The sequence below is a fragment of the Aulonocara stuartgranti genome, assembly GCF_965226115.1.
Source record: "Aulonocara stuartgranti genome assembly, chromosome: 9".
NCBI classification, from domain to species: Eukaryota; Metazoa; Chordata; class Actinopteri; order Cichliformes; family Cichlidae; genus Aulonocara; species Aulonocara stuartgranti.
Window position 1 is genome coordinate 1,007,003 of NC_138960.1, and position 25,224 is coordinate 1,032,226.

The window sequence follows — 25,224 nt, forward strand, 5'->3', positions numbered from 1 at the left end:
TATCCAGTATCAAGTTAGTCGGAGCTGGCGAGTCCCCTCACCCAAATCGGCTCCATCTGAAGTCTGCACTGGCTGCTCGGTGATACCCAGAGGATCAGAGATGAGAACATTTTAATCAGAGTGCTGAACCATACTTCCTGTACAGGGGTAGATCAACAGTTTGTTTCCTTTTTTTCACCGTTCCTGCTTCTTTGCTGTCTCATTAACGTCTTGCACTCTTCATCTCCTCTTCTCTCTCTTTCATTACTGCCCTCCATTTTTCTCCATTTGAGTTTTTTTTCACAAACTTGTCCAAATAAGACAGGGAAATGTAAATCGGGAATTACACAAAATGCACTGAAACTAAGGGTTCGCTTTTTACTTCTAAAATATGATACAGAGAGCGTACATTTTTCTCTTCGGTCTAAACATCTCATAACTCCAAAGAATGAAAAAGTCAAAAACCCATGACCATGTCACATGTGCTCTGGTTTCGCTAATTACTCCATTACTACCATTGGCATTGCACTATTGCCCAGTTTCATTTATTCCTCAAGCCTACAAATCTCAGAAAACACATAGGTTGCCAAATTGGTGTGACCAAAATCATGCCTAAGATGCAAGCAGAGTGAAAGTGTGTCCTGTGTGATGGTTTTAGGTGGTGTACACAAATGTATAGGTGATTTCCACAACAGGGATCAATAATTATATCTATCTGGACACTACCCAGACTTCCATAATAGCATCCAAACTATATTACAAGCCTTTGGAATAGACCACAGGCCCCCTGCATCAATGATGGTGATGGATGGAATATTACAGCCTCATCCTTGTTGGAAGCTTGCCATTGGTATAAAATAATAATAAATAAATAAATAATCACAATAGGAACGTCCAGTGTTTAACTCCCACACCATTCTCACACTGGCTGCCAGTCTGATTTTGAACTGATTTCAAGATTTTATTATTTATTTTTAAGGCATTGCGTGGAACAGCACCTTCGTATCTTTCTCATCTTTTGAAATTGTACACACCTTCAAGATCATTAAAGGCCAAATGATCCCAGCTGTCCTGAGGTCCAGACTAAAGCATAGAGGACAACCTTTACTGTGGCTGCTCCTAGACTGTGACACAAACTGCCCCTCCACATCAGTACACATTTTCAAACCCGTTTGGAAACCCACTTTAATTCTCTGGCAATCAGAAGGAGTTCTGACTTATTCTATTTGTGTTATTTCTTTCTCAGGGTTTCTCATTTTATATTTCCTTTCCTAAATCTGATCATCCTTTCCTATGTTTTTTAGATGCACAGCACTTTGGTCAGCTGCCGCTGTTTTAAATGTGCTATAGAAATACATTTGATTTTAACTTTTTCACAGCTTAATGAAAGGTTGCATACTGAAATGCATTAGAGTTTTTTGTTTTTTGTTTTTTTGGTTAAACGTGACCATGTCATGAGAATAAAAAGTGCGTTTACGTTTACCAGTAGGTGGCAGACTGCTGCTACTGGGAGCCCACACTTCCTTTTTTGTTCCTTGGATAAAGACAAAAAAGAACTGGAGCTCCACCTGCCTCCTTTTTGGCCTCCCTCACAGATCCATGCTTGCATAAAACAGTTGACTGTAACACACATTTTTGAAATCAAATCCAGATTCCAGTTATTGTTGTAGGATTGCAAGGTAAGTAAAACCTTTGGATTTTTTCTTTTCTTTTTTAACTGAAGTTATATTTAGGGTTGTATTTCTTGTACTTATTAATTTAAACCAAATACTGTTCACCAGAGATGGGCAGTAACGCGTTACTTGTAATCTGATTACTTTTTTCAAGTAACTAGTAAAGTAAGGGATTACTATTGCAAAAATTACTGACCTTACTTTGAGTTTGATTCCATAAAAAGTGACAAAAACATTAGTGTCCGTTGTGTGTGGGAAGAAAACTTCTTTTTACAGCAAAAAAAACCCCTAAACTTCCAAGCAAGCACCGAGTAGCTACGACGTAATGGGAAACTCACAGAGACACTGCCGTATCCTTCCACTGACCGCGGCACACCTGCACCAGGGTAAACCTCCACCTACCCCACTCCTGCTTTACAGGTGAAAATAGAGCAACAGGACCGCTGAGTCTTTGACTTTATTTATTTTCTGCTGTGTTTTACTTGCATCTATTTGAAAGACTGAGTGTAAACACAAAAAATATTTTATTTTATGAGCTGGAATGTGCAGAAAATAGGTTTAAATGTTAAACTAATTTATTCAAGTCAGAGAACGTTGCATATAATTAAATCTTTTCTTGATGCATAAAGTTAAAAGATTAAAACTGATAAAACAAGTTAAAAAAAAGAGACTTTTCCATTTGATTACATTTTGTATGATGGATTATGCAGAAAAAGTAATATTGGGCTGAAAGATATATCGCTTTATCACCTCTTCCGGTTGTAAATCGTGTTTTTAAAAAGTAACTAAGTAATTAATTACTTTTGAAAATAAGTAATCAGTAAAGTAACGGGATTACTTTTTTGGGGAAGTAATCAGTAATTAGTTACTGATTACTTTTTTCAAGTAACTTGACCAACACTGCTGTTCACTTACACTACTAACAGAGTAGTTATCAGTAGCTCAGATTTATTTAGACTTTAAGTAGTCCAATATGTTATTTTGGGCAGAAAAGACAAAAGATTTTCTTTATTTTACTGTTTACACAAAAAGTGTTTTTTTGATTGTTTGTTTGTTTCTAAATAAGACAGTCTGTATCTGTGAAATTGTTGCTCAAAGAACTGCCAATCACATCATGCTTCTTTTAACATTTTTATTCTTTCAAAAAAAATGTCAGTACGCAATCATGCTTGTTTGGTGCTCCTTGCTGCAGGAGAGGCTGGATCTTTGGATCGTTAGAGGTCAGTTAGTGATGAAGACAGTGCAGCCCCCCACAACCCTGTAATGGATATGCGGGAGAGTATGGATGACATCGTATTTTTGTGTAGTGGAGATTTTAAATATGTATCCCATGACCACTTTTACTATCTTATGTATTGTCATGCAGATATTAAATATGCTGTGAAAGAGGGTATTGTTCTTTAGGTTTCGTAAAAGGTTATTAACATGGCTATTAATTAATTAATATGTAATTAATTAATAGCCATGAATTAAATAGAAAATTTATTACACAGAAAATACCACAGATGTATCCAAGTAAATACCCAGAGTATAATATTTATAATGGATTGGATTTATATAGCGCTTTTCAAGGCACCCAAAGCGCTTTACAATGCCACTATTCATTCACTCTCACATTCACACACTGGTGGAGGCAGCTTCATGTCACTTAGATTACTGTGACAGTCTTTTTCTTTGTTTGAGCAAAAGGAATCTTGACCGTCTCCAGTTAGTCCAGAATGCTGCTGCAAGGCTTTTAACTAAGACATGAAAAAGAGAGCACGTTACACCAGTGTTACGTTCATTACACTGGCTTCCAGTACATTTCAGAATTAATTTTAAAATCTTAGTACTGACTTTTAAAGCTTTGAATTGTGATGCGATGCCCTGCCTGCATTATTGATCTTTTAGAACCCCACGCTCCCTCTCGCATCCTGAGATGATCTAATCAAAGGCTGTTGGTAGTCCCACGAACATGTTTTAAGACAAGAGGTGATAAATCTTTATAGCAGGCCCCCAGGCTGTGGAATGCTCTCCCTCCATCATTACGTTGCCTTGATTGTATTTATTCTTTTAAAAAGCAGCTTAAGACTCATTTATTTAGATTGGCTTTTAATTAGATATGTGCTGTATGTTTGATTTTTCATGTATTTTATATATTTCTGTTTTTATATTACTGTGAAGCACTTTGTGGTTTTTATCCCATGAAGAGTGCTATATAGATAAATTGAACTGAAATTGAATTATCACTATTTAAAGTCTGTATAAAAGGTATTACACTACTGTTACCTCTTGGTTACCTCTGGGGAAATTTTTATTTTCTAAAATTTTACCTCGAGTTTTGGGCCCTTATTATCCAATTACATAATAATTTTTGGGTCCTGTCAGAGACAATTGCATTTTAGATGAAATATAAATGTACAAGTTGGACAGTGAGCAACTATAGTGTATCATGACTGGTCCATCTTTGAACAGCAGGACCTGGAGACCTTCACTCAGTCTAAAACCATCTGGGTTTAGTCCACCTTTATGTAGGTCTGATGGATGGTAGAGGTGGTTGCCAAGGTGACGAGTGAAGTGACCACAAAGCCACAGAAGAAAAAACCTGAGCCGACATCAGACCTAAGGCCACCCTAAACTGTCACCTTAGTGTCATGTTTATTGCACATAATAAAAAGCATTTACTGTCTGTGATGCCTCAAAGGCATTTATGTCATTTATATTTAATGTTTGCTTTAAATTAATTCATTTCTATGTATTTAAGTTAAAAAGAACAGTAAAAAGAGTTAAAAATGTTAATGCTAATAACCTCACTTCCTGGTGGGTTACCTGTATTGCTTCATTTCCTGTTTACTTCCTCTTCTTGGTTGCTCTAAGAGGGAGGCTGTGTCCGAATTCAGGGGAAGGATGCTCATAAGGACACTACCTACCTACATCACAAGGCAGTGTCCTTAGACAGACGGGTAGTCAGGAAGTGAGCAGCTGTGGACAGCCCCCTTTTTTTCTCCATAGAAACTTTATTGAACAAACAATGAGTATCCAACATAACAGATGGGCTGTGGACAGCCTCCTAGCCTTCAACTCCGCCCTTACTTGCGTGTTTTTCCGTCGCTAGCACCACAGCGCGAAAACTTTAAAATGGACCCAGAAATGTCGCTCAGTTGTTTGGACAATTTTAATTCTCGAGGAGCTAGAAAAACCTTATCGTCGTCGGCCGCACGTTTTGTACCTTAGGCTCATCAGAGACAATCGTGTCCAGGTAAAATAATGTCCTTTAATCTACACGCATTTAGGAATTACTCAGCTAATTACACGATAATTGAATTATTGCCGGTGTTGTGCCAAAAAGTGTTCGCCTGCCAAAACTGATTTCCAATGTTTCCGTGTGTAATATCTTTATGTATGTTGGCAAATAGACTTCGGTGAACATGGTTTACAAAGGGGTTTTATATATATAATAATTACCTGTTGTTCAAGTATCTTTATAACTCTGGTTCTAATGTAGGTACAGCTGATATATTTGTTTTGCTGTCTGCTGTCCTCTTGGCCAGATTACTCTTAAAAAATAAATTTGCAATGTCAACAAGATTGTTTGTAAACTGGATAAATAAAGTCAGTGCCAAAAACTGGTTGCAGCTTCTACCTGTTACAGGAATGTTGCTGGTGGCTCAGAGTGACTTGATATCATTAATGAGGGAAACATCTGACATATGTTTCACGTATTACAGAACAAGAAGTTATTCATAGCAGGTTAAAAACGAGCAATCAGTTTAGGGCAAAAACCGGAAATCAGTTTTTGGCAGACGATCATTTTTTGGCACAACATCGGTCATTCTTACACATGAACTGTCTCATATAACATATATAAACTAAATATCTTTGAAACTTATAGAATCTAATCTTTTGTTTGTTTTTACACAGCACTTTATCAAACTGTTGTCTGCTACAGAGTTACAAGTATTATACTAATAATACAGCATCCACCATCTCCTGCTTGCATATTTCTGAAAACATCTTAGTGGTGTGGCAGCCACGAGTGAGCCCTGCAAACCCTGTGGATGGACGATGCAGTGGACAGTGGGAGGATCTTAAAGCTCTCTTTGCAGACCACTCTGTGTGATTCTCCACTCGCTGACCAGAAAAGACAAACCTCAGGTTTCAGTTGCAGCACCATCCACGTCTGATCTTCAGCGACACTGCCAGAGACTTCCTGTAATCTATTACAGTTGTAAAAGAAACCGTCCAGGATCAGGTCACTCAGGTTAATCCTGTGTGAACAACTCTAAATATTGTTTTTCATCTTTACATGCTGTGTATTTGAAATATTAATATTAATTACTTTATTGCTATCAAATAAATATCCATGTAATATTGTTCAACGTTAGCGTTATGTTCATACATGTTAAAAATGCCTGTGAATCAAATTGAGTTCAGTGACAATTACTGTTTGTTTGAATCAATTTATTAATACCATAAAACCTTCAAACTAATGCAACACATAACAAATATATTCAAATAAATGCATTTCTCAGTACATAACTCATTTGGGAACTGATCTTTCTAGAAGTGAAAACAGTCGGTCCATCCTCTCCCTACTCTCCTCTCCTCAGCCTCTCTTTGCTGCCTCATGTCCTCTCTGATGAGGTCTAGCAGCTCATCATCTCTTTTCCTCTTTCTCCCTGTCGTAGGTGGCTGATCCTCTTCGTCATCGCTGTCGCTTTGGTCACACACTGCTGTGCTTGGGCCTGGGGTGTCCTCGGGGAGAGAGGACATTAGGACAGGAGGCTTAGTGGAAGGCATCTGTCCTATCACCTCATCCATGAGGGCAAACCAGGGCCAAGCACAGCAGTGGGCTTCCCACTGACCCCCTCTCCTGAGCCTGGATACTTGCAATCCTAAAGGCAGAGGAAATCAAAGATGACAGCAGGCAAATAAAAACACCACAACAACTCTTAGTAATTGCACATTTATTAACTTGTGTTCTTAAGAATTATCTTCTTGATAACACACATACGTACTTTGTATTTTTTAAACTTATCTCATGTCCTCTGGCCTGCAAGGGGGTGACTTTCCCCTGCAGGCCCATCTTCTTCAGAATTGTCCTGATCACACACAACAAATAAGAGAAGAAAGGAAACCATGACAACTACACTCAACAAAAATATAAACGCAACACCTTTGTTACTGCTCCCATTCCCCATGGGATGGACGTAGAGACCTAAAATTCATTCCAGATACACAATATAACCATCCCTCCCAAACAGTGGTCACAAATCAGTCCAAATGTGTGGTAGTGGGCACATCTGCCATATTGAGATAATCCATCCCACCTCACAGGTGTGCCACATCAGGATGCTGATCTGACATCATGAGTAGTGCACAGGTGTACCTCAGACTGCCCACAACGGGCTGTTACCATAGCGACCAGAGAGCATTAAGCGGCAGAGAGGAGGATGTTACTGTCAATGTTGGCGCATTTTCAGGAGGACGCTGCTAATAAAGTTACACAATTACACAGTACATTCACGTTTATTATTATATTTACAAAATACCAGTTTTTGTCTTGGTCGGATCATTTTATGTGGTTGTATTCATCCGTGTCTGACATAAACCGGGCTGTGGCGCAAAAAGGTTGGGGACCGCTGCTGTGCAGCATGAGGGTTAATAGGACCGCACTCATATGAATATGATGTGTACATTGATTTATTCGTGTACATCCATGCTGTACACCTGGCGGTGTACGGCGTGGAGGTGTACGATCACCTCTTCACCCCAGTGAAGTGATCGTTTTCTCCTCGTTTTAATAAATTAAGCCGTTTGGTCTTTGTTCCCCACAACATATCACCAATTCAAAAAATCTAAATTAGCTGTATGTAAGCGGCAATACATGAAAAACCGCGGGACCCACCATACAAGCTGGTTTACGGTTATTTTAAATAAAAGAAACATGTCTATGCAGATGCCCAAAGCTTAAAAACACGACCGCTATAACAATTTAACTTTTGTACAACCAGATGTTCATATACTTACATTTGAAAGTGTTTTCCTCTCCTGCTTCGACCACCATCGTTATCAGAAACAAATCTCCTCTATGACCCGCAATGAATCCTGGGATATAGTAGGACACGAAGGATACATCGGACCCATCCTTAGAATTCAGGGCAAAGTAGGACGCATTTGTCGCCACATTTTGAGCACTCTTTGGATTCGGACAGCCTTCGTCACGTCGCCGTGATGTCATTGCATCCAAATATGGCATTTTAAGCATCCTTCCCCTGAATTTGGACACAGCCGGAGAGTGACATGCGGTCATGCTCTGAGGCTTATCCACAGCCATCCACTTGGGAACATTGTTCAGGCAATGCTGTAAGTGTATATATTTTATGAGGAAGGTGTTAAAAAAAAGCATAATTAGCGGTATTTGTTAAAAACTATATTTTATTTGTAATTCATGAAGGTTGATTTGTCCATGTTAAACAAGGCAGTTTTGATGATCATTACTGTTGCTCAAGCTCGATCATTTTTTCTATCCTGTATTTCTTTTCAACTACAGTTTTCACCACTTGTCAAATGAAGATTCTGAGTAAAAAGTCAACTCTACTCAGACTCGTGTATTCATTGACAGAGGTTTAGCTTGGTGTTTAATCAGAGTTGCTACACTCTGCAGCAGAACACTACACTGTGTGTGTGTGGTGCTCTTTGTTCGTTTGGGTATCCAGAGTGAACAGAGAGACATGGCAGCCGTTTTTTAACTTGGACTTTCAACTGCTTAATACATTTCAGAAAATGCACTTTGAGCATATTTATCTTCTTTCTCCAGAAATGAACCCAATATTGACCATGTGTTTAGTGAATACCTCAGGCAGCAGAAATCCAAGAAACAGGAGGAACCATCATGGAAGGACAGGGCCCTGCACGGTATGTACCACCGGCAGATAGAGGAGGTGGCTGATATCTAGAAATCCTACCAGTGGCTGGACTGAAAGACAGCACAGAGGCTCTAATCATGGCAGCACAGGAACAAGCTCTGAGCACAAGATCCATAGAGGCTGGGGTCTATCACACCAGGCAAGACCCCAGGTGCAGGCTGTATAACGATGCCCCTGAGACAATCCAGCACATAACAGCAGGGTGCAAGATGCTAGCAGGCAGGGCATACATGGACGCCATAACCAAGTGGCTGGCATAGTGTACAGGAACATCTGTGCCGAGTATAACCTGGAAGTCCCGAGGTCAAAATGGGAGACGTCTCCAAGGGTGATGGAGAATGACCGAGCTAAGATCCTGTGGGACTTCCAGATACAGACGGACAAAATGGTGGTGGCTAACCAACCGGACATAGTGGTGGTAGACAAACAGAAGAAGACGGCCGTAGTGATCGATGTAGCGGTTCCGAATGACAGCAATATCAGGAAGAAGGAACACGAGAAGCTGGAGAAATACCAAGGGCTCAGAGAAGAGCTCGAGAGGATGTGGAGGGTGAAGGTAACGGTGGTCCCCGTGGTAATCGGAGCACTAGGTGCGGTGACTCCCAAGCTAGGCGAGTGGCTCCAGCAGATCCCGGGAATAACATCGGAGATCTCTGTCCAGAAGAGCGCAGTCCTGGGAACAGCAAAGATACTGCGCAGGACCCTCAAGCACCCAGGCCTCTGGTAGAAGACCCGAGCTTGAAGGATAGGAATTATATATATATATGCGTTGAGGTCAAATGTTTGTGCATGTTGGAGGTATTTTTCTAGTTTGTTGTGTTCAGTGTGGGAGTGATAATTAGCATATTACACATAACACTTTTCTAAAGTTTACTCTAGTTTACTCTTATCTAAAGTAATTCAGAGCATAAATCACTCCCGCGAGAAACCAATTCGTTATATTACTTGTTAAGCTACTTTCACATTTCTCTGTAAAATCACCGAAAACTCATTGTCTCATAATTATAATTCAACAATATAAACCTATAGGCTACACTCCTATTCACGGGATTCTTCTATGGGAGAAGAAATGCCCTTTTAGAAGCTGTTCTTATCACTTAGCAGTCATATCAGCTATTTGAAGAGTGAAAATTCAGACATAGAGAAACCACTGTGTCATCGCCCACTTGATGTGCCCTCTTCATTTGGTAATGTTTCTCGTATAAATATGAAGCACTGAATCCCACCATATAAAGATAAAATATGAGGAAGATCATGTTAAAATACAAAATTTTTGTGCCATTTCTAACCTTTCATAGAGCAACGGGAGGTGGTAATATATAAACAGAAACACGTACAGAGAAAGGTCAGTCATGTCAGTGTCACCTGGTCATTTGCTCTCACTGTGTGTAGCAACACTGAGCTGTGAGCCATCTTTCTTCTGCTGTTTGCTATGTGACTCGCCTTCCCACGCTCTGTATTTCTGTTCCTATATCTCCACTGTTTTAAGAACAAATATGCCCCTCCATGCATTTCTTTATGTGAAAGTGAAAAAGACAAGGAATACTGGAACAAACACTAGAATGTGGTTGACAGGTTTTTAGAACTGAGCATTTAGATAATATTTTTACAGACTGTTCAAAGTCTTAATATGGCTGACTCTTACCAACCGCTCCTGATTGAAAAGCGCTCTCTGGTGCTTTAAATGAGTATATCCTCTGCTGAGGACAGTGTCCATATTTCTATTTGCCAGGGCAAACCATGGGGATGTAGGGAAGGAGGACCCAGGCGCGGAGCTCTGAATATCAACAGTGTGTTTATTTACAGTGTGGCAACAACTGATGCACAATTAATCCTCGTGCTCCCCAAGACTCCCGTGTGTGTCTCCCACTCTGACGTTTGTGCTCCCCGCTGTCGTGACTCTGCACACCCTGTGCGTGCTGTCCTTCCTCTCCATGTTCCTTGTTAGATTATAATATTATTTTATGCCATGTTATACCCCTAATTAAAGATTGTGAATTATTATGTAGTTTTAGTTTGCATTATTCTCCTGAATTAGAAGAAGCTGATAACTATTGCATTAGTTAAACTGATTTGCATTACATTAAACTGCTGACTTGTTGTGAATGAATGATATTGTTTTATGATGCATTATACTGCTGAGTTATAAGAAATCTAATTTGTCTGAGTAGAAGAGAACAGAGTGTGCTGGAGTTTTCTGCCCCATTTCAGCAGGAGCAGATAAATAGGGAGCCAAGGTCGTAGCTTAGGCGCTGTGTGAGAGAAAGCATGTGAATGTTTAGGCTTTGTATGATAAGGTGGAGGCACCAGAGGCTATAAAAGTTTGAGCAATGCTCCACCATTTTGAGATTTTGAGGCTGTCTGCATCAGTGTCCATCTCCCACGTGTGTGATCATTAAATCATCGTTTGACTCAACCCGGCCGGACCAGTGTTGTTATTGTGGTTTTTCTCTTGTCTCCATCCCCAATATTTTGAACCTTAACATCCTCCTGCAGGAAAACAATGGAAGCAGCCGTTAGACACTGACCCCAGAACCAAAACACAAGCAAAAACAACAAAATAACAAACCCTCCCAGGTCACAGTCCCAAAGTCAGACCGCGCATCCCGCAGCAGTGCAAAAAAAAGAAAAAAAACCCCACAAAACAGTCTCAGGTGGTCCATCACTTTAACAAAAGAGTTCAGGTGGCCTACCTTGGTCCCGTGATAGCAGTAGGACGCTTTAGGCGGCCTACCTCGAGTCCAGTGGTGGCAGCGAAACGGTTCCGGTGGCCGGAAAACAGAAATCAGAAACAGCTTGAGAAATATTTTGCATGTTAAGTGGCAACAGGTCAATAACACGATTGGGTATAAAAAGAACATCTTAGAAAGGCAGATGTCAGATGTCAACCAGAACCAGAACTACAGCTTGGTGAAGACTGTGGCTTCCTGGAGTGAGTCAAAAACAGAATTAATTAGTGGGAGGGGTTATTTATTCTTGACGGTGATGTCGTTTAGACCCCGGTAATCGATGCACGGTCGGAGCGTCCCGTCCTTCTTTCCCACAAAGAAAAAACCCGCAGCTACGGGGGAGGATGACGGCCTGATTCTTCCTGCTGTTAGCGACTCCTGGATGTAATTCTCCATAGTTTCTCTTTCGGGGCGAGACAGGTTGTACAGTCTGCTAGAGGGTAGCGAAGCTCCCGGGAGTAGATCATATGCAGTCATATGGTCGGTGAGGTGGTAGTGAGAGCGCCTCGTCTTTACTGAACACCTGCCGTAGATCGTGATATTCAGGGGTAACGGAAGAGAGGTCTAGTGCTGGTGGCGGGACTGGGCTCCGTTCCGTTGAGGCGGGGGGAACGGCTGACCCCAAGCAGTTTGCCAGACAAAACAAACTCCAGCTCGCGATTCTCTTTCCGGCCCAATCAATGTGAGGATTATGCCTCTGTAACCAGGGGTAATCTAAGATAAGCGGGGTGTCAGGAGAGGGGAAAGTGAAAAAGGAAAGCTGCTCCTGGTGGTTTCCTGATGCGACTAACTGTACTGGCGCGGTTTGGTGAGTGATATAAGCAAACACCTGATTATTCAATGTGGACGCAGGGATGGGCGGTTCGAGTGGAGTAAGAGATACCGCTAACCTCTTAGCCAGTTTCTCATCCATGAGGTTCTGTTCCGCCCCGGAGTCCACCAGCGCGGGGCATGTAAAAGTCTGGTTATTAGTCACAATGGTAACGGACAGTAACAATCGGGGTCTAGTAGTGCTGAAAGTGCTGCCCACCGGACTTACCGGTGGGCCGGGTCGTTTGGGCAGACCGGGCAAACAGCGATGCGGTGACCGGGCCTCCCACAGTACAGGCAATCCCCAGCCCAGAATCGGCGTTCCCTCTCCTCCGGAGAAAGCCGAGAGCGCCCGATTTGCATGGGTTCGGGCGGAGGAGGCGATGGAGAGCGCGTACACGCAGCCGTGGGTGGGGACGAAGAAACACGGATCCCGGGGCGCAATACGGAGCCCATAGGCTTAAGCCGCTGCTCGGCATCCCTCTCCCGCAGGCGTCTATTGATCCTGCGGGCGAGGGAAGCCAATTCTTCGAAGGATTTAGTTTCCTCGTGAAACGCTAGTTGGTCTTTCATCTGGTCGGTTAGCGACCGTAAAAAGACCCCACGGAGGGCCGAATCGGGCCAACCCACGGCGACCGCTCTGGTACGAAACTCGACTAGGTACTCCGCAATACTACGCCGCCCCTGACGGAGCCCCAGCAATTTCTGCGCGGCGTCGTCCTCCGAGACTGGAGGGGAGAACGTAGCCTGGAACTCCTCCAGGAAATCGTCGTAATCGCAATCACGAATGGGGTGAGAGGTTAAATAAGTTCCGCGCACAAGCTGGACCCAGAAGCAGAGCACACACACACCGGGGTATGAGAAAAAAATAAACTTTATTATAACTGAAGGTGTCCCGGGAGGGTAGAAGGGGAAAAACGCGTGGAACCAGAGAAACCGAAGGACCGGGAGGTGAGTCGCGCAGGAACGCCGCGAGCGGGACTGTGGGAGGCTGCAACAGGAAAAGGATTATTGGGGTGCGGGGAAATGGCAGCATACGAGGGGAGGTAGAGTATGCGTCTTACGATGATAGCGGGGCCGAGGGAGCCGGAGGGAGGGGTGAGGGTCCGCGGGGGAGCTCCAGAAAAGTCGAGGCGGCGAGTGCTGATCGTGATCCAAATTCTGGACGGGCAGGTGGACAGGCAGGTGGCTCAAAACACGCCGAGTTGTGATCTGAGTACACAGGGCAGAGTTAGTGCTAGTTCAGATGACTAAGTTTTCATAAGGGCTTTCCCGCAGGTGTACGTTACCGCTGAGAGACGACTACGGACTGGCGTGGAGCAGCAGGCTGGGCAGGATTAAATAGTCCACCTGGTGATCGCCTGGGATGGGATGCAGGTGTGGAGTTAGCAGCCACGCCCGTGGGCGTGGGCATCCCATCAGCACCTCGGACGCCGGGCCGCGGACCATGACACACACTGGTTGCTTAACATAAAATTATGAAGTATTTGAATATATCATCATCTACTAAACACAATGTACTCAAGGAATTCTGGAAATCTGTGAGAAGGGGAAAGGATTGGAAGTCAATGCTGTGATCTTCAGACCATCAGACAGAGCTGCATTAGAAACAAACATGATTTTGTCATGGTGATTGTTACCGGCACCAGACCTAGGGGAATCTGGACCGGCAGCAAGCGGCACACAGGCTAGAGAGCACTGCGTAGCCAAATATGAGCAAACTGTGGATTAATAGAGAGGACACCGAAGTTAGCGTCTTGCTCAGGCCGGAGCTCATTTATTTCTCCACATATACACAATACAAATCACACTAGAGCATGCATTCTTCCCATAAAATAACAGAGTTCATAAACATAAATAAAGTTACAAAAAGCATTCTCTCAAAAGCAAAATAAATACAAACTAATTCAAAATGACTTTACATACTCACAACTTAAAACACTCGCGGCTAAAGCATAACAACATACCAAAATAACCCATCTCACATTCACACAACCTTTCCCCACATTCGCGCCATATACGCTATTACTTTTGAACATGGCGTCCCTTGAACGCAACATAACATGGCGGCAGACGACTGCAACGTTGTTTCACCAACAAAAAGCTTTCCCCTTAATACATGTACTCAGTACTGCTTGGCTAACACTAAAACAAACACTACAACACATTTTCAGAAGTCGCAGGTTGCCACTGTCATAGCATATACTTATAGTGCTACGTAGCATTATAGCATTATGCCGATGATACACTAATACTCATTACAACAAAATACCACAAAACAACATCATCACTATCATCTCAAAATATAGCCGAACAGTTGTTACTCAACTTACATGACATTTAGAACCAGTTCGGTAACATAAAAGTTTGTTTGTCAGTACCTGTGGATTAATAGAGAGGACACCGAAGTTAGCGTCTTGCTCAGGCCGGAGCTCATTTATTTCTGAGCTGCGCATGCGCAGAGCCTATAGCTAAAAGTCTCTCTGGTAGTTCCACAGCAGTGCAAGAGCACCATCTACTGGCATAATGAAATATAACCAATATAACAACACATAAAAATGTCAAAATAAGTCACAATAATAAACAAAAAATAAGGGGGTAATTGGTTTTCTTACAAAAATAAACATGTAGCTTTTTCAACCTGCTACATGATCACTGCACAAGCCTGCCTGACCTGTTAAAAAGTTAACTAGGCAAACCGTCCTCGCTGCACCGCAGGCTACTTTAGGCAAAAAGATAAAAAGCTTTTAAAAAAGATTAAATAAAAGATAAAAAGCCCTCTTTGACTCCTATGAGAAGTCACACAGCGAAGGTGTATGAAGGGACAACAGCAATCCTCCTTCTTCATCTTGCTCCTCAACTGTAGCCTAGATAGACAATGATGGAAAGTCAGAAATCAATTGATTACCTATAAAAAGCAACCCAGAAGAGCCCTTGGAGACCATCCATGACCTCTACTGTCAGCTTCCCCAGAACCCACTGGTAAAGGAATGAAGTCTGTGAAAGGTCCATGTCAGTCAGGTTTAGAAGAAAAAGATGCTTGTCATAAATCCTTTAATCTGTGAAGAAGTGTGGTTGCCATCTTGAACCAGGGAGGTTGTTCTTTATAATAAAGATAGCGTTTTGGTCTCTGAAGAAGAAAAACTGCCAGGCAGCTGCAAAGGCCCGTCCAACACAGGCAGCAGCACAGCAGACCTGGTCAAGTGGAATCGTCCCCAGAAGAAATTGACCAGTGCATTTTGAATCTCTCTGATTAATGCATCTGGAGGTTCCACAACAGTAGAATGGTGCCAGAGCACAGAGGTGGCCAAGATGTTAAAAACCAAAATTCTTCCCATGCAGGACAACTGCAGCTGGGCCCAACTCCATCGAGACAATCGGGCACTGATCTTTTCTGCTAGACCTTCCCAATTTTTCTTTTGGAATTCGTCTCTTCCCAGAAACACACCCAAGCATTTCATTCCATCCCTGTTACACTGTAGCCCCTCCAGTAAAGTGGGCTCCCTTATACCCTTTCAACAGAGGACCTTCACATTTGATCCAGTTGACGTCTGCAAAAGATGCTTTCTCGTATAATTCCAGTTTTATATGAGAGCGTTGATATCATTTTTAGTGGTTATAAAAACTGTAACATATTCAGGATACACAGACAGTCTCAGTGTGCTTCCTGCTCCTTCTGCAAAGTTCAACCCCATGAGTCCCTGTCTGAGGTGGTTTAAAAGGGGCCAGAGCATAGAGGATTCGGAAAAGGGGGATGTGGCGTGGAGGTGTAGTCTTTGGCTCTGCAATCACCCACAGATTTTCCTGGAAACCTTCCAGGCCACGGCAAAGGTATGCCAGTGGTCTCCCGCAGAATGGGCACCGTGGTTACTGCAGCTGCTGTTGCTATTGGGGGAGGTTCCGACAGCGGCTCTGAGCCTGCCATCAGCTTAGTTTTGAAGACAACTGCTGCATGGTGCTGGATTGTTTGGGCCTCTCCCCGGAGGATCACTGGCGGCAGTTCCCAGCCATTCTGATGGCAGGGGAGGATTTGCCGTTCGCATGGCCCTGTCAGCTGTACAATGCGGCATCAAGGGGGCTGCAGCCTGGGCCGTCAGAGGGGGACACACGCATGCTGGAAAAGGTGGTCCTAGAACAGTTTGTGGAGGGCTTGCACAGGGAAATGGCACACTGGGTCTGCTGTCTTAGACCGGTGAGCCTGGAAGCTGCAGTCATCCTTGCAGAGGATCCCCCAGGCCACCCGGGTGGGGGGAGCAGGGAGGCACAGCTGCTGCCACTCACTAATCAGATTCTCCCCTTTTCCAGTGAAGCTGGGCCTGCGAGGACAGCTGAGTTTAGAGTGGGGAAGCAGCTGAAAAGCTGACTGCCCAGAGTGACGAAAGAAAACGTATTATGCAAATAAACACTAAGAAACCTGAAGTTACGTGGGGTCCGTTCATTTTACAGTGTGAATGCTTGAATGAAGCCAGTTGCATAAGAGCGCTTCAACTGCTCATAGTAAAAAGCAGTAGCAGTACTATAAGAAACAGTCCATTTACCATTTACCAAACTCACCTCTTCAACAATAAAAACAAAAAAACCTGCCACTGCCACTCTTGTGTAAAGTTGGGTTTCTTGAAAGGAGCTATACCAATCTGTCAAAACAAAGTTATCATTATTAATGCTTAGTGACAGTGATGCCAGACACATTACTAAAGTATCTTTCCATGCATTTCTGAAGTGGCATAGTGCATAGTATTGTGCATCCAGCAAAGGATGGATGACATGTAAATACCATCATCTCAAGAGACTTGCTATTGAAAGTTAAACCTCGTGCAAAAAAAATTAGAAAGTGAACCCGACAAGCACTTAAAGGCAGTGAAGAGGAAGAAGTCCCATTTCACACAAGGAGACTTCCAAAAACATCAGGCTCATGGAGAAGCAGGCATCTGCAACCACTGGCTGGGGGAGTTTACAGGGAGTGCAGAATTATCAGGCAAGTTGTATTTTTGAGGGATAATTTTATTATTGAACAACAACCATGTTCTCAATGAACCCAAAAAACTCATTAATATCAAAGCTGAATGTTTTTGGAAGTAGTTTTTAGTTTGTTTTTAGTTTTAGCTATTTTAGGGGGATATCTGTGTGTGCAGGTGACTATTACTGTGCATAATTATTAGGCAACTTAACAAAAAACAAATATATACCCATTTCAATTATTTATTTTTACCAGTGACACCAATATAACATCTCCACATTCACAAATATACATTTCTGACATTCAAAAACAAAACTAAAACAAATCAGCGACCAATATAGCCACCTTTCTTTGCAAGGACACTCAAAAGCCTGCCATCCATGGATTCTGTCAGTGTTTTGATCTGTTCACCATCAACATTGCGTGCAGCAGCAACCACAGCCTCCCAGACACTGTTCAGAGAGGTGTACTGTTTTCCCTCCTTGTAAATCTCACATTTGATGATGGACCACAGGTTCTCAATGGGGTTCAGATCAGGTGAACAAGGAGGCCATGTCATTAGTTTTTCTTCTTTTATACCCTTTCTTGCCAGCCACGCTGTGGAGTACTTGGACGCATGTGATGGAGCATTGTCCTGCATGGAAATCATGTTTTCTTGAAGGATGCAGACTTCTTCCTGTACCACTGCTTGAAGAAGGTGTCTTCCAGAAACTGGCAGTAGGACTGGGAGTTGAGCTTGACTCCATCCTCAACCCGAAAAGGCCCCACAAGCTCATCTTTGATGATACCAGCCCAAACCAGTACTCCACCTCCACCTTGCTGGCGTCTGAGTGGGACTGGAGCTCTCTGCCCTTTACCAATCCAGCCACGGGCCCATCCATCTGGCCCATCAAGACTCACTCTCATTTCATCAGTCCATAAAACCTTAGAAAAACCAGTCTTGAGATATTTCTTGGCCCAGTCTTGACGTTTCAGCTTGTGTGTCTTGTTCAGTGGTGGTCGTCTTTCAGCCTTTCTTACCTTGGCCATGTCTCTGAGTATTGCACACCTTGTGCTTTTGGGCACTCCAGTGATGTTGCAGCTCTGAAATATGGCCAAACTGGTGGCAAGTGGCATCTTGGCAGCTGCACGCTTGACTTTTCTCAGTTCATGGGCAGTTATTTTGCGCCTTGGTTTTTCCACACGCTTCTTGCGACCCTGTTGACAATTTTGAATGAAACGCTTGATTGTTCGATGATCACGCTTCAGAAGCTTTGCAATTTTGAGACTGCTGCATCCCTCTGCAAGATATCTCACTATTTTTGACTTTTCTGAGCCTGTCAAGTCCTTCTTTTGACCCATTTTGCCAAAGGAAAGGACGTTGCCTAATAATTATGCACACCTGATATAGGGTGTTGATGTCATTAGACCACACCCCTTCTCATTACAGGGATGCACATCACCTAATATGCTTAATTGGTAGTAGGCTTTCGAGCCTATACAGCTTGGAGTAAGACAACATGCATGAAGAGGATGATGTGGACAAAATACTCATTTGCCTAATAATTCTGCACTCCCTGTAGTGCAAAGTTGAGAAGAGCAAACATGGAGGAACTTTATGTAGGATTCAATAAGCAGCATTTCTGCATTAAAATATCAAAATGTGGCATCCACACACATCCACACACACACACAACAGAGGGGAAAGAGAGCCACAAGAGGAGAGAAAAACAGAACGGCGAAGGAGCGAGACTGTGACAGCACCTTGACAGAAATAACCAGGAAACTTCAAGAACACATTATGTAGAGATCCATTGTCTAATTAAGAAAACAAAAATCACATGCTTCAAATTTACAGTTTAAACTGTAAATAGCAGTCCTTATAAAAATGTACTCTACTCCTCTCCCGTCTTGTCTTTCTAACGTAACACATTAATTAAAAAACTAACTCCATCTATTCCTACTCTTCTCTTCTCTTGAATGAAATGAGAAAGACAAACACAAGCTGTGCAGGCAGGACCATAGGGTAACATTAATTAATTAACAGTTTTTGAAGTGCATCCATTGGATCTACTGGAAGGAATCGGAGGCTGTAGCACGTGAAAAATGATCCCACTCGAAATCACTACAACAAACTGTCCCTCAGGGTTAATTACTCATTAATTCAGAATTCCATTCTGCATCATTGCAGTCCCCTTTAACCCCTCATTTGTGTAATGGATTTGCATGCATGTCAGCCCATAGTTAAATTATTGTATAGTTTTTATAATGTGCTATAAGCATGTGTGCACTTTTATAGAGCTGTTTCTAATTTTGTTAAACTATGTATAATGACAATAAAGGCTTTCAATTCAATAAATGACAACAGACAACTTTCTGTCAAACAAATATTTGTTTAGTTTATTAAATGGTTATTAAAACTAGTATCACTCATTCACTCCTCTGTTGTACACATGTAGCTGCCAATTTTTGTATTGGCAAGCACAAAGCAACAAAAAACGGAGATACTTGAAGCCTTCAACTTCTAGCAACTCCTCCCAGGAACAGAATTGTCACTCCATCCTTTTCTGGCTGAGAACTATGGCCTCAGATGCAGCAATGTCTCTCTTGGACACTCCAGGGTACCACGCTGCTAACCAACACTCTCCACTCCCAAACCCTGGTATGAACCTTTCTGGAGAACTCCCCTGAAGTTGGATCACACCCTCTTGCCCCCCTTCTTAAAGGGGGAAACTGTCATCCCAGTCTGCCAATCCAAGGGCACTGTCCCCAACTTCTACATGCAGGGTTGTCAACCAAGATAACCCCATGATTTCCAGAGCATGACAACCTCAGGGCAAATCCTATCAACCCCATGGGCCCAGCCACCAAGGAGTTGTTTAACTACCTCAGTTACTTTACACAAGTGATAGTCATCCCTCTTGTTTACAGACTCTAGGGCTACGTTCCCACTGCAGGCGAAAGCGCATCAAATCGGCCTTTTATTGACCCTGTGCAACCCATATCCCATCATGCTATGACAGTGTGAACGGCACTTTCATATGTGGTACTGAATCCGATACATATCTGATGTTTCAGAAAGCGACTGCTGTTTGATGGTCATGTCGCATTAAATCCATCTTTTACGTCACTGACATGAGACAGATGCCAATTATCAGCGCCAGAGAAGACATCGTGAACGCTTCCTGGCCATCCGGTGAAACTGTTGGGAAGACAACGTTGGAGAAACGTGAACATTTTATTTGTTCTGTATAATCTGCAGATTCTGACAGAAATCTATCCTTTAAAGCAGCGCTCCTCTAAAACAGCAATCAGGATCATTATTAGGCCAAATGTAAATAACAAAATAATTTTATAACTTAAAGCAAAAGTGGGAAACGCAAAGTCTGAAACAAGTCTTTATATTAAGGCCATCAGTCAAACATACTATTTGCTCTGGGTCTCAACAGAGCGCGTTGTGTGTGACGTCTTCTTTTGCGCATGCGGCCGCTTTGAGCGTTCACACTAGAGCGCGTTTGCTGTCGCATTTTATTTGTAGTGTGAACGAGCAGACAAAAAAATCTGATTTGATCAAAAAATCGGAATTGAGCATTAAGACCTGCAGAGTGAACGTAGTCTTAGTCTTCCTACCTTCTGACACACCTTCCTTCCTTCTCCTGTCTGTGTTCTCAGTTAAAGTCAGCAGCATCCATCCTAACTGTACACACTGAGAGCAGCAAGGAACTTCTTCCTCCTGACAGTTTTCCAGAATCACCTCTAGGCCACCTGAAAACTTTGCTCAGTGGGGTCACAGAACTCCTCCCGTTCGTATTCAAGTGTTTGCTTCAGCTATTTTCTGAATCAGCTACTCCTGTCAGCTCCCTCTAGAGTCCCACGACCCAAACAAACTTGTTAGAACTTTTTCAGCTTAAAATTCCCTTCACCTCTGGCATCCATCTATTTCTGGAGTTTCCACTATCAACCAACTCAATACAGCCTCAGCAATGGAACGGGGTCCATTCAGACTCAATATCCCCAACCTCCCTCAGAATGCTTTTGAAGTTTCATCCATTCTTTTGTTCTTTCATACACAATTCAGGGTAGCCGGGGTCCTGGGGAGTAATTCAAGCTAATCTCACAGGGTGAGAGTGATGTTAATATCATAGATCACTAGGATTCATCTGTTATGCAGACAATGCATTACACTGCAAATTATCTGGTGCTTGCCATGATTTAAAATCTTATTTTTAGACAGGCCAGATTATTTGCCTTGTTTTAAAAAAGATTTACTTGTTTCTAAGTCTGGATTTTAGATAATAAACTTAAATCGAGAATAACCATATAATTGTGTCTATATTAGTACAGAAATCCAGAAATGGGAAGAATAACTCTTAAAATAGCCTACATTAGGTCTCTCACCAGATGTCTCTCAAAATATCACTTGTTTCAAGATAGAGTGACAAACTCAATTTGCTTGATTTAGGAAATTCACACAAGGCATCTGTTGAAAATATTATTTATTCAAAATCATGTCTGACTTCAAAGTTGTACATATAAGGGAAAAAAATTAACCACAATTTATGATACAAATCACATTTCAAAGACAGCTGTTTGTCCCAGCATGCCAGCATTATGTGGTACAACATTGACATTGGTTTAGGGAACATTTAATGACTGTCAACTTATATCATCACAAACTACACTAAGCCAATACTTGGTGCAACCCTAATCTTAAGGGTGATTTCTATGGGAAATAATATCAGAAAGACTGTATTTGATTGGAACAAACACACTGTCCTTAAAACTAATAGAAAAGTATGAAGTGTAATCAATGAGCTCATGGGCTAATTCTGTAGCTTGAGCAACAATGGGCACAGTTACTTCATATGCCAATAAGTCTTCATTTAAATTCAAAGTTTCATAGCGTTGGTACTCAAAAGCAATAAAAGATGAGTCAATCAAAAAGATATCCTTTATCAGTCCAAACACAGGGAAAGTGCCATCCACATCTGCAATAATCATGGACTTCCCAGCAATGTATTTATTGCCATTTAGAACATACCATTTCACTGAGACAACAGACTGCATGACATCTATTCCAAAAAATTCTTTAATTTTTTTCCTAACATATTCATTATTTTTAACAGCTGATACTGGCCCGGATTCCTTTTCTTTCGCAAAAATAGGATGTTCAGTGCCTATTTCATTTTGACAACACTCAAGAAATTGATTGTGGTTTGCAAGGGATTTACAAACATTTTTAAAATTTAACTTAGAAGCCCACTGTTTAAAATAGGAGTGCTTTGCCTCAAAGCGCATGCACATACTCCTTATTAAAGGTCCAAGGGATAAGATTTGACTGGGAAGATGCAACATATAATGTTGCTTAGGTATTATATTGGCTTCGGGAAAAAGTTGCTTGAACTGATACAGGTGTTCTTCAATCATATTTCTCAGTTGCAATACAGTTTGTAAAGAAATAATGGGAGCAAGAACTATTTGAACTATCATAATTAACTTTCTAATAAATACAACATACTCACTCTCCACACCATACAAAAGAAAAAGTAATATTTTTAAAAGAATTAGCATCTGTCCACAAGACTGTTTCAATTTGTTGTCGTTAGCCGCTAAAGTGCCAAAGGTAATAGGACATGGTTTATCCCGTATTTCAAGAGGTGAGTAAGGAAAATTTTGAATGTCTGAATTAAACTTGTCTAATTCCAATTGTCCTGAGAGAATTAGGTGTTTTAATACAAATTTAACTTCCATTGATGCAACACCTTCAAAAATAACATGCATTATATCCTGTGGAGTTTGTTTGATCAGGTCAAATGCAGGAACATCAACTAGTCTGCTTCTTCTATTAATTCCATAAGTAGTTTTGAGGGACGCTTTCAATAAATCTGTGCTTGCTTTATCTATTTCAAAACACTGCCTGATATGTTTCTCCAGAGTTCTTTGAACAAACTTCTTCTCCTCAAAAACACTTTGCATATCATCAAAGTTGCATTCACAGTGTCTACATTTGCTATAAGCAAAACCAATCCCTTCTTTAAAGCCAGCAATCTCATGCTGGGCTAGCGTGTCTCCGCAAATGGCTATAACAGCACCAAACAATTCAATTTCACCATTTGACATTTTAATCCTTACACCATTGTAAAGCAGTGATAGATCTTGAAGTATTCTTTTCAGTACAACATCAATACCCCACTGAGAAATGTCACTTGCTTTAGCAATAGCAAGAAGTCGTATTGCAGCTAACTTTGACCTAAATTTTGGATCAATATTTCCTAAAGTATAATAAAACATGACCAATTTGTTTGCAGAAGCATGGGACCCTAAGGGGTTACATATTTCAATTTCATCTGTGTACAGTATTAATTGCAATGCATTTGGCCTCTGAGAAAACAAGGGGTGAGATGTAAAGAGGGACCCGTCTCTAAAATCATAGAAGAATCCCTCTCTGCTTCTTTGTGGTGCAGTGTTCAACATGGTAAAGATTCTCTCATTAGTCATTAACTGCTTTAGACTTTCAATTAATGGTACATAGTAAAAACTTTTGTTCCTTAAAGACATGACCCTTGAAAGACCTTGCTTTACCCAACATATCTTCTGGGATACTACTACTTCCTCGGCGTTGACTGGACAGAACATTTCCCCTATGGCTCTACACTGTCCATATGCAATGGTGGAGAAAGGATCCATGAATTTATCAAATGTAGCCAAAGCCTCATCTTGAAGCTGAGTGGTTCCCTCGGCATTATCTTCAAACACTGTCTTCATTCTTTCCTTGAGCGTATCCAAAAGAACAGCCTGATACTGTTGCACTCCTGATATGATATGTTTGACCGTTCTCTGTGAAAACATTTGAAACAAAAGTAACTTATTCTGCATTTATATTAAAAAAAAAATTCTGAATTCCATTATGAACAAGTAAGACATTGATTGCCTTATGTAATGTACTGATCCATTAAGACTATAACATACCTGTGATAAGTGGCACTGTTCTTGAACACTGATAGCAAAAGCTGCAGCAGATCTGGTAATATCGTGTCTGGTAAAGGATGTTTTAGCAACAGCTTCTTCCTTTAGAGCAGAAAAACAAAGTTAGTCCAAACTCCTGGCCAATTATAGAAATTCTTACATAACAGGTATAATCAGTTACACCTAATGATTGGTCCATTAAAAAACAAAGTGCATGACAGTGATTAGTGTTACAGTTGTGAATATTCAATATAATATAAGATAATATAATATTCATTCTTTGGAATAAAGAAAAAAAATGGAAAAGAAATCAAAGACAAAGAAACAAAAAAAGGGGTTGTCCATTGTTTTGATGAGGCTAGGGATTGGATTCATGAGAATGAGATTTTATCTTTTTAAATAATGAATTTTTGTTCGCACTTAGATATTAGTTTCTTTACATGTTTGTTGTATTTATTAAATTATTTATGTATTTTTAAATCACGTAATTTAGATTTGCACTTAGAATTTATGTTAGTATTAATATATGGATATATTTTATTGTATGCATTTATTAATTTATTTAATTTTCAAAAAAAATCATTCTTATCCATGTTTTGGCAGTATTTCTAGCCAACAGATTTTTTTACAGTGCTTCCAAATACTCTGTGTCTTACCTGAAACTGTAATTCCTACGAGATACCCAAATTGCTGTCACATTGAACGATTTAAACGCGCTGAGAGTGTCTTTGATGCAAACTTCACCAGGAGACATGCCAGCCGCAGAGTGTGTGCCTTCTCCGGCTGCAGCATAGCCTGTACTATCTACACTGAACTGCTATTCTGTTTATTTGTTTTTCATTTCATCCTGCAGGATGAAATTGTGATTTAAAATCCAACCATGGTGGAAATCGCTTGTAACAGTTTGAAGAACAATATCTAGCGGTATAATATCGCGAGATCTCGTTAAATTTCTCTTGATTAAAAATGGAGAAAATGATTAAAAGTAATATAGGACCAAATACGAGGAGTTAGACATAGCTAAATTTGTCATCAGAAGCCACACTACATTTTATTTAGTTTAACACTTACCGCGCTCGGGCTGTCAACAACCTGAGGCTCCTGCACTTCAGCCAAAGATCCACCAGTTGATATTTCCACGGTGCTGGTTGTTGTTGCAGTACTACAGTTGGCAAAGACTGAAACACCAACATTTTCCGATCCTAAAGAGTGGGATGTTGGGG

The 25,224-nt window shown here is 41.4% G+C and overlaps 1 protein-coding gene across 1 annotated transcript in view; it reads right to left on the reverse strand.

The window, feature by feature from the left end:
- The window catches only part of LOC309713896 (uncharacterized protein), a 45,567-nt gene extending 36,894 nt beyond the window's left edge, over positions 1 to 8,673 (reverse strand). The window contains exon 1 of the mRNA XM_082545828.1: positions 8,667 to 8,673. The gene's annotated coding sequence lies outside the window, so the exon portion shown is untranslated. The remainder of the gene's footprint in view (positions 1 to 8,666) is intronic.
- Between the last annotated feature and the right edge of the window lie 16,551 nt (positions 8,674 to 25,224).